Source organism: Polistes dominula, unplaced genomic scaffold (assembly GCF_049000335.1).
Source record: "Polistes dominula isolate Pdom_NZ unplaced genomic scaffold, Pdom_raw_medaka contig_20, whole genome shotgun sequence".
Classification (NCBI taxonomy): domain Eukaryota; kingdom Metazoa; phylum Arthropoda; class Insecta; order Hymenoptera; family Vespidae; genus Polistes; species Polistes dominula.
In genome coordinates this window covers 7,072,273-7,085,737 of record NW_028301147.1, presented here as the reverse complement: position 1 = coordinate 7,085,737, position 13,465 = coordinate 7,072,273, and the positions used below count along the sequence as shown (strand labels likewise).

Sequence of the window (13,465 nt, the reverse complement as noted above, 5' to 3'; positions counted from 1 at the left end):
TTACATTCCTCAATTATTGATACATTTAAAGAGGATAGATAAATGATTCAATATAATATATAACATGATTAGAATTAATAAAAATCACGAACATAGAAATAAGGGTATTTTTTCTGTTGTAAAAAAGAAGATAAAAAGAGAAGAAAAAGAGAATAAAAAGTTTTATAATTGAAGATATCGAACCTTGCCAATTTGCTTGAGATGATAGCAAGGTGCTTGCTTGGGATGGTAGCAAGATGCCTGTTTGTTGTTTTTTCTTTCTATTTCTTATTCTTTATCTCACGGCTAAAAAATAAAAAGCAAATCAAGGATCGATCAAAAAGAGATTTCGAGATTGGCTATATACAAAACGAATGACAGATAGCATTTTTATAAGGTTTGATGAAATTGGTTATATCTAATAATGGATTACCTTCTCTGTGACTGATTAAGAGAGGTAATATTTCGAATAGCATAACTTTTTAATTTTAATAATTATTTTCTAAAGTAAGTTTCAAGCACTATTAAATAAATTTATTGTTGACTGATTGACCAGTTGTTAGTAATCTTTCAACAGTAACACGAGGTAGCATATTATCCATTGTAGATTTCTACCGTTACTTCAGTACTCTCTTAACAAAACATTTACCTATATTAAGAATATTATTTTAAAATAATATAAACAAAATTGTAATAAATCATAAATTTTTACTTATATTAGATAGGATTAAGGGGTAAAGTACACATATTCTATAGTTTCCTTAAATATATAAATTTATAGAGTAAAATAATAGAAACAAACCCACATCTATCGGTAAGAAAGGAATTTATTTTATCGACTGTACATACTTTGGACAGTAGTTTTAAAAGCATCACTCCAGGATCGCCAGCATAAAAGCAACACTTTGGCGTCTTGGATACTTGAATGTTCTTCGGAGGGTGATTTCTACCCTTGTTTTCCTTCCGAGACGAGATCCCGAAGAGGGTGGAAGAAGAATCCGAGAGGCAACGTTGAAGATATGGGGCAGTCGTGCGTGAAAACGAGTTCATTGGTTATGTATTTCACGGGGCATCGAGGCGTTAAAGTGTTGAAATTTCATTAAAGGTCTAATGAAGCGCGCCGTGTAAGGTCTCTCTCACGTGGAATGTTTGTTCGAAGGGTGGATGGCCCTTAGAGACGCGTAAGCGAATTTACATGCTTCAGGGCGGTTCTTCTATACTTCGTCGCACAGAAGAACAGAACAGTACTCGAGCTTTTCAGCTAAAATGCCTTTTCCTACGTCCATGAGACTCCATTCAGTCCTTTCACTGAGTCTTCGTCATTAGCGTTTCCTTTAAATAACGATCTAAGACGCGAAACCTTCCTATTCGACGTATAAATGCTCTGACTTAGACTATTAAACTAAGCGACTGGGCTTTTCAATCTGACCATATTATACGAATCTAATATGTATGCATATATCTATATGAAAAATATACGTAAATGCATACATTCTTTTTTAAATATACTAATAAGAGCTTTTGCATCCTCTATATTAGGTCTAGCATTAAGTTTTATACGTTCATCCCTAACGAAATGTATAAAAATGGAGAATAATATTTGATGGTACAAAAATTATTCCTTTAATTTAAGATTTAAATTTTCAGTACCGTCAGATCAAACAAATAAATATTTTATCAATTTTGATCAAATGTATAAATAAAACTGTTTATTTTTTTTCACACACAAAAATTTATATATTATAAAATCTTACCTTTGTACTCGATGTGAAATTGAAATATATGATACCTATATGCAGGTGGTCTGGATGAAAGGTAGAATAAATGTATATAAACACAGAATTTATGTATTTTTTTTTATTAAGTTTATTTTATATATCGACAACAACACGTCATACATTAGAAAACAGAAGGTTTCTTGAAGCAAACTCGAATGAAAAGTTTTGTGGAACAATCCGAGAGACACTATGTGAGTGTGCCGCGCCATCATCTATGGAGTCGTATATATATAATATTGCGTGTCCCTGTGTGTCAGTAGTATTGTTTTATTCGCGTGGATGTATCCTGCGTGTTATATCCTTCGTGTAAGTCCGCGCGTGTGGTGTGAATGTAAACGTGTATGGGATTTGTGTCTCCGTGTACTACGATACTCTTGTGTCTCCTCTCTCGTCTCTTTCTTGCTCTCTCTCTCTCTCTCTCTCACTCTCACTCTCACTCTTTCGTTTTCTCTCTCTCTCCCTCTGTCGCACACATTGTTTCTCTCTTGCATTATCTCTTTCTCCCTATCGTTTACTCTCACACTCTCACCTTCGCTACTATTTCACCTTTCATCCTATCTCTCCCTCCCTTTCTTGCCCTTTCTCGCGTGCCTATCGCACTCCCTTCTACCGATGTATCGACGCTTTGTTGGTGTCTCGACGAGGTGGCCTCTCCTTGAGAAATATCCGCGTGATTGAAAAGACTCAAGTCATTATAAACAAAATGAACAAGAATTGGTCATACTCACACGTACATGCACACGCACTCACATTCTCACTCATTATAGGGAATCGTCTCAATAAAGGTTTTATATTTTTGTCGAAATTTTCGTAATACTATTTATTTTACTATTAATGTAATCAATTTTGATAAAATTTCTTCTCTCTAATTTCATCTTTAGAATAAAAAAGGAAATATTTTTATTATTTAAGGAGGCCACTCCATCGATTCATCCTAGCAACGCTAAAGAATTTCGCACGATATCCGTCTGCCATTTTTGGTGCCTCTATCTATCTATCTATTTATTTATTTATTTATATATTTATTTATTTATTTATTTATTTATATATATATATATATATATATAATATAATATTTTTATATTTATATATATCATTTTGTTTCTTTGCTTCAAAAAGCGGCAGTGCATCGTCGTCGAATTCACCCTAGGTCATCAAGAAGGGAGAGCCTTCGTATTGCTTGTTTCTCTTTTTCTCTTTTTCTCTTTTTCTCTTTCTCTCTTTCTCTCTTTCTCTCTCTCTCTCTCTCTCTCTCTCTCTCTCTCTCTCGCTTTCTCAACTTCTCTCGTTTTCTCACATTCGCACACAACCGACACGCAAGCATACATTTTGTGTACTATCTCTCACTCTGTATCTCTCTCTCTCTCTTTCTCTCTTTGACGAGACAGTTGAAACTTCATACTTATTCCGTCTTTGTTCTTTTTTTTGTGTTCTGATTTTCCCCTTATCTTTTTCTTCCTTCTTTTCATTAAAATTTATTCGTTCTCGCGGTTGTGACACGTTGTTAGGAACGGGGTTAGATCAACGGCTCGCACGACTCACGGAGGAAACGAATTTTGATTCCTTGGCCGAAAAGCTTGCTTAACCCATCTACGAAGGGCATTAATAATAATTCTTCTGGGCCGAAAGATCAATAGAGAAAGCTAGCCACACGCCCAAACGTCAGCGAGGCAACCCACCGCTCCTCCTCTTGCAATAATTTATGTACAATTTTACAACCTACGACGCCGCCGACGATATAATTTTTATTATTATTTTTTTTTCTTATACTTCACCTTTAAGTACACGAATAGGACCTAGACATCGTTAATTTTTTTTATTTCATCATCTTTACACTATACTAACGAAATCTAAACGTTCAATTTTCATTTTCACCACACTAGGAATAATAAATTTTGCCGTATCGTTAGTATACCTTTATAGAAATATGCTTACAAAAATAGAATTTAGCGAGGCGCCGAGAGTGCGTCGCTGCCGGGTGTGGGCAAGCTTACCATGAGTTTTTCATATCCATCTTTTCTCGGATATGGAATTAGCGTATGCCGAAAAGCGGCTAGTTATAGCCATTGCCCTCTTGAATTTTTTTAAATCGCTTTATTCCTCGGCCGATCCATGCCGAACGTCGCCGAGAATCGAGTTGTCGCGAGACTGAAAATTTTTATATCATTTGTGCGCGTTTCTCCTATTCTTTGTTTCTCTGAGTCGCGCGGGCCGTCGAGCATTTTGTTCCCGTGCAAATAATTCAGCGTGTGAATTTTTTTCCTTGCTAGTTTTCTCATTCTTTCGTTCTCTAATTTTTTCTCTCACTCTCTATCTATTGCTCATTCTCTCTCTCTTGTTTTCTCTCTCTCTCTCACACTTTCGTTTCTACTAACATACATACATACTTATAAGTATCACACGCGTACAATCTTTCTCACTCGCACTCGCTCGCTCTCTCTCTCTCACACACTATTTCAATTTTTCCCTTTTTCTCTCACTATCGTACTCGTCAATCATTTTCCCCATTTTTAAGCGCTCGAGTCGATCGTCTCTTCGTTTTCTTTTCTTTTTGTATAGTTTGCCAAGAACGTATATATGTGTCTCGAAATTGTGAACAACTCATACCTTTTTTCTCGCTGTCATATACAATACACGTATAATAATAATAATAATTATTTTTTTTTGTCAGTGATCGCCGCTATAATCACGAACATCGTTACGAACAGAATCATATTTAAATACCAGATAGAACAAAGGGTGATACCAAAGAGCGAAAAATCGTTTAAAAACGCGTGGCGGCATTAACGAAATGTGGCGAGTGATTGACAATCGTTTCTTTCTTCTCTTTTTTTTCTTTTTTTAAATCGCAATACAATAATCGTTAATCGTACTGATAATCGTTATAAAGGTGTAATTTGTCATTATCTTCTTTTTCTTATTTTTTTTTTGTTTTCGTATGCACAATAACCTTTTTTTTGTCCTCTCTTATTTTTCATTCATGTGCACTCTCACGCGCGCTCCTAAACTTCAAATTAACATCATCATTTAGACTCGTCATTACAATATTACATTATTAGATTACATTATATCATAATACGCTAGCGTTTATTCAATAAATTTTACATACTTTGATACGCAGTATGATGGTTTTCAAAAACGGTCATCGGCCAACCAAATTTTGTTCACACATCAATACACCTACGCTCAGTAGTCGAAGTAATTTGTACTTGTAGCCATATATTATAAATATTTTTAGTAGTTTCGGCCCCTCTCTCTCACGCTCTCTTTCTTTCTCGATCACTCTCTCTCTTGTTCTCTCACTCTCACTTTCTCTCTCTCTTTCTCTTTCTCGCTCGCTCTCTCGCTCGCTTGCTCACTCTTTCTCACAATTATCATTTCATAATGCTTTCATGTCGTTTTACTCATTTTCGTACACCAGTATATCGAGGCCTTACACATTTTTTTTCTTGTTTTGATACGAATATTTAAATATTATTTTACCACCGATTTCCCCCATTATTTCCTCTTCTTTTCCTCCTCTTCTTTCTCTCTCATGCACACATACAAACGTTCACATATACTCAATTTCTCTTTTTGTCTCATTTTTCAAGTTCCCCTACGCATTTTATCTTCTTCCTTTTCACCTACCCATCAATTTTTATTATTTTCTCTGAATTTATCATTCGTCGTGCACTCTTTTTTCTTTTGCATTCGTTCTTGTTAATCGATCTCTTACTTTTTAACAATAGACGACAACGAAATGCTTTCGTCTAATAATGCGCGCCCTTACCGTCAGCTTTCCCCAAATCGTCACGTATTATTTTGTTGCGCTTATATACCTTAAGTTTATCAAGAGATATCGTTGCCAAAAATATATAAAAAGCCCCAGAAACATGATTTCAAAATCGAAACAAATGTGCTCAAACCGAAAGTGAGCACCGGCGTCAAATCTTTTTGGATCGCGAAATGACTATCTCGTTTCCCCATTATTTTCTTCTTTTTCTCTTTCTCTTTATTTTTCTCTTTTCTCTCCTCATATTTTTTTGTCTCTTTTTTCTAGTATCTCTATTTTTGTTTGAAAAAAGTCGCGAAATATTATTCTTCCTATTCTTCATATAACGAGCGAGAAAGAAAAAGGAAATACGTTGTCGAGCAAACGAAGAGAAACGTTTACAATAACTGTCGGTACTTCGTCATCAAAACGAAGCTATACGATCGATCGATCGATCGATTGATACAATATCGACAATTCGAGATTTTTACGTTCCTCTCCGCTCGAATTTTTGAGCTAAAACTTTGAGGATCTTATCGAGATCATGGCACAGTCACCGGGCGACCAAATCACCTCGAAAAATTTACAATAAATGTTTCTTCGGCTTATCGTTTCATTCACTCTAGTTCTCTATCTTTCTCTCCCATTATCTTATTCTCTCTCATTCAATCATTCATTCACGCTTGTCATGAGGCTTCCTTTTTTTTCTTTCCCATACATTTCCTTACTTTCGACTAATAAAACAGTCATCTCCTGTAATAGTTCTTTCGTTTCTATTTGTCTTATTTTATTCTTTCTTTTTCTCTTTTTCTCCTTCTCTCTCTCTCTTTCTCTATCTTTTTTTTTACAATAATGTCTAAAAACCACGAAAGGATAGGTAAAATTTTTTCATTTTTTTTCTTTTAACACCTAAAGTTACTTGCACCCGTTTCGGACGGTGCCGCCGGTGACTAAGCCGCTACCACGATAGTAAGTCTTAGTGATCCTTTTTTACGTTTTCCTATATTCTTTCTCTTTCTTATTTTTCTTTTTCTCTTTTCTGATCTTTTCCTCTTATCGTTTCCTGCATTTTATTATTTTATTATCTTTCATTCGTATACATACTCATCATCCCATACTCTCTTTCATTCGTTGTTCACTCTCTCTTTCTCTCTCTTCTTTTCATTTTCTCATGCACTCATGTTTCACTCTCTCACATACATGCCATTTGTTCGTATATTCATTTCACATCTCGCTCGAATCTCTTGCTCTCTTTTTCCTTTCTGTTTCGAATTAATATTATTATCAAGATTCCTTGCTTCAAATTCTGTCACCCCTTAATTCCATTTCTTTCTTATCTTGTCTATTTCGTTTTTGCTGCATCGAACGTTTCTTTTTTGGTTTAGTCGAAATGCAACCGCGACCTTTATAAAAATGTACATTTACTACGCTTAATTGCCTTGAAGTTACTTTTTCTTTCACAATGTTTACATCTTTTCTTTTCATAATCTTGTCATAATCTTCAGTTTTCTTTAAAGATACAATAACATACTATACGTATATGGCTCTACAGATGTTCGCTTGCACTGCAACTCAAACGTGTGTCATGAATAGCCTCTCGGTCCGTCAATCTTTGCTTTAACGCGATCTATCGGTCATCTTCGATATTGTCCCCATTGATCCATCTCTGTTGTTTGCGCTAAGTCAGAATCTCGATATTAAAATGCTTACTAATCTATTCCAAAGAGTCAATATTGAGAGATGATCGTATCGTGTTAAGCTCCGACTGACGAAGCCGCGAGCACGGATTTAGTGTTTTATTTTTTTTTCTTATTATCATTATTATTAATTTTTTTTTATTTTGAAAATTAGGACCTTCCCGTTTGACTCGAGTCGCAGGGGAACTCGAGTGCATCGGGAATTCATGTTTAGAAACTCCTACCCGCGTTATGCTTCTGTCGGGGTACCCGCAGGCAACACACCCTGGGTTCTTTTCGTGCGCCGCCATCTTTCTTTCCTTCATTCTTATCTTTTTTTTGTGTTCTTTCTCTTTCTCTTTATAGCTCGACCGTCTTGACAAACAATACCGTCTCGACGACGACGACGACGACGACTTATCTTCTAACTTTCTCCCTCTATCTCCCTATTTTCGCCCTATTTATTATTTCTTTTCTTTTTTCTTCTTTTTTTTTTTGAGGTTTTTCATTGGGAGTTTTCGATAAGGTTCGGCGGAGATAACGGCCTAATGTAAAAATCAGGATGTTAATTTAGCACGGTGTGTAAAAAACGTTCACGGGTTGCGTCGCGAATTCGAATGCCAATTATTAGCGTCCGTTCAGCTATATCTTTCTTTTTAATTTCTATCCGTCTGTCTCTTTCTCTTTCACACCCCTTCGGTCTATTCGTCGACGGTTAATATCGAGTTTAGTACCCGTCATCCGTTCAGATCAATTCGAGAGTCGAATCGATTCGTCACATTGTTTGTTTTCGCCACCTCTCTCTATCCTATTCTCTCGCGCTTTAATCATTTTTTTTTTTGATTTTTCCTTGATCGACAGATCGCACGAATCGACCTCTCGAATTGTCCGTACGATTTTCGGGGTACCTTGGTGTTGCTAGCGGGCAGCCCTAAGTCTCATTGACCGTTGGCGTGTACGTGTGTGTTTGTTTGTTTTTCATTTTTTTTTTTATTTCAACCCCCTTGTGTCTCGTTTCGATGGTACCAGGAGGGTCGCATTACTGTATACAAATATCATTAGGTTTTACATTATAATATAGGATCCTCTTTTTTTTTCAATACCTTTCTATCGCTCGCTCTCTCTCTTTCTCTCTCTCTCTCTCTCTCCCTCTCAATCTCTTCGTTTAAAGTTATGTGGCATTTATATACGCATTGTTTCGTGGGAAATGAGAACCAGTCTTATGGCGCCTGTCTGTTAAAGCTCAGGCATATTCTGTAACGTAAAAATATATACATTCATCTGTGTGGTATGTATAGTGCTGCTCTGTAAACTCAAGATTTTACATCAAGTTAAATGCAATCTCCATTTAGAGTCCTCTGTACAAAAACGTTTAGCTACACTGAGGCAGATATTATTTTCACGCCCCGATCTCGTTGAGTCCGTGCCGGCGACTAATTTGCCCCGTTAACCGATTCGCTCGAGGATCATGCATCTACGAGGAGGAGCTTGTTTAGCGGAGGAGGAGGAGGAGGAGGACGGGATATATATAATCGCGTCTTCCTCTGCGGAATCCCTGCGGATCGTCCTCGTCGTGCTTCCTCGAGCGACCTCGATGGTAAAGTAAAGGGGTCGTGTGCCGACTACTGGCCTCGCGGGGCTATTTAAGAACGAAGCGGACCCGCGGGTAGGTCGGTGGTTATCATTACGTGTATGTTTTATTTTATTTTATGTTTTATTCTTTTTTCTGTATTATTATTTCTTCACAAACTGCACGGCAACTAGTGTTCTGTTATTCATGGTTTATCTTTATTTATGTTTTATGTTTTACTTTTCCTGTTTTACATCTGTCTATTACAGTTGGTACCTGTTTCGTGTGCGTGCGCGTATGTTGCTGTGCGTGTATATGTGTACGTGTACGTATGTATGCCTCTATTTCTTTCTCTCTCTCTCTTTCTCGCTCTCTCTTTCTCGCTCTCCCTTTTTCTCCCTCTGTCTCTCTTCTACCTTTCTAATATACCCCCCCTCAGTGTCTGCGCGCGTGTGTAAACTATGTAGTATATGTGTGGGTATGTACTATGTAAATATGTATGTGTGTCGATCAAAATGGGCATGTGAGGATGGCGTAATCCGTGTGATGTCCTATCTGTGTGTGACCAAACGTCTCCCATACCTTATCGTCGTCGTATTATCTTTAAATATCATTAGTATACTATATATAATATTATATCGAAAATAACGGATAATACAACACGTAGGGAATCGAGGGTTGCGGGTAGATAAAGAGAGGGCTGGGACGGGACGGTGGTGATGGCAATGGTGGTGGTAGTGGTTTGTGACGGTGGTGGCTGCGATAATGGTGGTGAACTAGTCTTTCGTGGATGGAATTTGAGGGTTAGATTGGATGTTTTGGGACGTAGCTGCTAATGATAGCTGGTTCGTGAAGGGTGGGTAAAGGTGGGTTCGAGGGCTAATCTCGCGCGTTCGTACTCGCGATCGGTCGTCACGAAAAGATCTACTTCTCCCTTTTTTTTTTTTTTTACGAGAAAAGATTCTCCCTGAGGCACTGATCGCGAGTGCTGAGACGGCGATCGTGAGCGGCGAAGTTAAAAGTTACATGGTCTCCCCACACATGTGCATACAATCGTAATAAGATACGAAGTCTTCTGTTTCTTGAATTCTTTTCTTTTCAATTGATTATTTTTTTTCTTCTTTTTTTTTTTTGAATGCTCTCGTTTGATTGCTTCGTCCTTCGTAAAACTGTTTACAGAAAAAACACTAACTGTTTAATACTTTTATTCAACGGGATGTAACGTTTATTTTCTTTTTTTAATATATTATTACTTACTGCATTTTTTAAATACCAAGGGAGTTTTTATCATTCTGTGGATTTTTTCAGTGATCGGGAGTTTTTTTTTGGATCAGATTTTGGTAGTAGTAGTGGTAGTGGTATATCGAATTATTCGGAAAGGATAGAAGGACGATTTTCGCGGCACTCGCGATTTGGTTTATCCACCGGACTAGGTATTTGATAAGGAAGGAAGGACTGCGGAGCTGAGAAGGACCTGAGGAAAAGGACTAAACGGTTTGGGCTTAAAATCGGGCATTGGGTTATTTTTAATCGCTTGCTTATTAGAACTGGACTGGCTGATACAACTGGTAGAATACAAGTTATTTTTTTTTTTTCATTCGTTTTACATACGGCTATTACTTCGATATACGGTAGGTAGTTAGTATGTAGTTGTCGACACACAATTCAATGATTACTGGGCGTTTACTGTTTATACTGCTTTACTGCTTGTTAATTGTTAATAATTAAGTAAGTTTAATTGTAGTTAGTTAGCTCTTACGTAGCTCTTGTCATTCATAGTTAATGCGGTTAATTCTACGCTTGTAGTTTTGGGGGCATAGTTTTGGGGAATGTTTTCGGGGGGAAGGGCTGTTAGTTTGAAGGGTTATGGGTGTTATGGGGATTTATCGGTGTTACGTGTGCTGTGTGTGAGGCACCGTCGAGCTAGGATCGATCGCGGCAAAACTCTAATGGATCTCTTGGAGGTGCACCAAGTTCGCCGCGCGATCGTAGCAAGATCGGTCATTTTCGATGGGAAGTGGGAGAGACCATAGTACACATATATATTATTGTAAGTATACTTATCGCATAGTAATTGCATTTAATTAATATACGTGTGTGTTATCGGTGCATAGCAGCGTTCCGAACTCCTTGCGATAACCAAAACTTCTTTCATGCTGGGGGTGGTGGGTTTGGAGAATGAGTGTACGTGCGTGTGCATGTGTGTGCATTCGTGTAATGTTTTTGATGTCTTATTTTAAGCACTTTTCTTCTCTTTATCTTTTTTTCTCTTCTCTCTCTTTTTCTCTCCCTTTTTCTCGATAGACTCTTTGCTTAGTGGAAAGGCCGACACTTCGAGGAAAATGTCGCGTTTACTTGGTGAGCCCCGAGCGAGGTACGAGCCTGAATATTTCATATGTTAAGTTGCGGATATTCCGTGAAAGCCAACGAGTTGTTATAAGTCGTGCTGCTACTCTCCGAGGGTATCCCATTAAGAGCTTCTGTAACGCGAGGATGGAAACGCTCAAGGGATTACCTGTTACTTCGCTTCGTATCCAAAGATAGGAGTAGAGACAACGCGATATTGTTTGTTTTTCTGTCTCTTCGATTTTCTTACGAATTATATATCTAGATGTGTCGTTTCACTGTAATTTTCGATAGGTGTACTTTTAAGATCTTCATGAAATGTAAGCTATACCAAAAAGCAGAGTCAATCGAATTTAGAGAGTGACATTGTGTTCGTGTATTTATGTGCGTGTGCTTGTATTGTACGTGTGTGCATTTGCGTTTCACCAGTTTTAGGATGAAAAAATGGGCAGCGGGCGAGCACCAGTCAGGCTTTGGGTGGGCGTTCGGTCTATGTCGGGCCCCTTTGTATAATTTTAGTATTTTTTTTCGTATAAAATCAACACTGAAGGCACATTCTATCGGACGAGTCGGCCCAGTGTGTGCTGTGAGTGAGAGTGGGCGCGGTACCCGAATCCACGCAGCTTGCGTGGCCACGACTAACCTGACGACGTTCATTTTTGCGGGCCCACGAAGGATTTATGCACCCCCGGCGCTAACGGGCTTCCGCAACTAATAAAGATATTTAGATATATCCTTTGAGGTCCTTGGCCTTTTAACAGCCTGGATAGGCTAAGTGAAAAGGAAAGGATCGAGGTTTCGAGAATAGGAAATATCAAGGTCGAAGGATTTAGGATATAAAAGGACTTAGGGTGAACAAGGATAATCCTTTATCTTCCTCTTTTTGAGCGAAGTTATCTAATGGCAGCCGCGGCCGGGTCCCGCGCGAGAAACTGTTGATTCGTGTGGCGGTTATTTTGATCCGGTTGCCTTCCTCTATTGCATCGGGTTTTGGGGGTCTGTCATTTTTTCGCTTTTAGTCGAAATGGCTATTTCAAAATTGAGAGCCGGCCCGACGCTCGCCTGACTTTGCCCAGGTCAAACTGAACGATCATTTTGCGGGGAACAGGTTTAGGGTTTAGGATAGCTTTTGGATATTAATGTACGTATTAGACAGTCAGGATCCAATGAATTTGATCGGATATGGTTGATCTGAAATTTGGTTAAATGAAAGCCGGTTGGGTCTGAACGTTTGATCTGTAAGATCATTGATCTCTGTTAAATGTGAAAAAATCGATAGATAGTCGGATGTTTGACGAAATCACGTTATGACTGACTGACTTACTGATTAACGATGATGATAATAATAAAGGCCAAGATCGCATGTTGTACGGACCAAAAGCGAACTAGTCTTTTTTTTATTTTTGTACTATTTGTAATTCACCGGAGTATCAACGGCGATCACGATACTGTACGATTATTTTTATAACGTCATCGTCAAGACGCGGTCAGAATACGAGCTTTCGTTGATTTTGCGTTTATTGTATACAACATAAATCCGGTTTAAATGATGGGAAGGCTTTACGAGTGCATTGCATTGCCTCTCGTTGTCTGCATCATTTACATGTGAAATAGAATAATAGTTTGAGGTTGTCGCGATATTTCGTTATGGATCATAGAGATTGGCCGTCTCATACGTACACTAAATCCAGGACAAAAACGCGAAGAATCTGCGTGTATTAGTGCGCGTGTGTGCATGTGTAAAATGCGTGTTACAAAAAGTGTCGTGTATTATATTTCTTCTTGAGATTTGAAGAATTTCGTCGGAGAGGAAACATTGCTTATGATTGTGGAAGGAAGTGAAGCTCGTACGATCGTTACATTGAATCATTGGTATTTCAAAAGTTTAACAATAATTAACAAACATCGAATTAAATTTTATCATAGTCGATTCGCAATATTGTTTTATTTAAATTGTCTATTATTGCTTTTGTTCAATAAAAACTAACACACAGTCTCCGATGAATAAAGAACATTCGTACGAGCGTTCTATTAAATATGCGTGGCTCTTAAAGGTCGTCCCTAATTAACTCATTAATACTGTTTTCCCCTACTGTCCGTGTTACCCTCTGATAACGGCGAAATCTGTACAATAGTCTATCCGGAGATAAACCGTTTTTTAACGCGGACATCACCGAACGGTAATCAGAGTCGTGACAGTGCCGCTTCCACCTCGCTAAATAAAATAGAAAAGCAAAATTTAAGCAAAAACAAAACGGTAGACAATCGTTTCATTTCATTCAACTTACGATGGACCAGCCTCGTTATTTTCTTTTTCTCTTCTCGTTTCCATAACTTGGATAAACGAGTTAACAGCGGTAAA

The 13,465-nt window shown here is 37.8% G+C and overlaps 1 protein-coding gene across 3 annotated transcripts in view; it reads right to left on the bottom strand.

Moving 5' to 3' along the window:
• Positions 1 to 1,821: 1,821 nt before the first annotated feature.
• Positions 1,822 to 13,465, bottom strand: part of LOC107074078 (uncharacterized) — a 61,377-nt gene continuing 49,733 nt past the window's right edge. For all 3 annotated transcript variants that reach the window (XM_015335124.2, XM_015335125.2, XM_015335126.2), the window contains exon 5: positions 1,822 to 13,465. This exon is cut by the window's right edge and continues 18,211 nt beyond it. The gene's annotated coding sequence lies outside the window, so the exon portion shown is untranslated.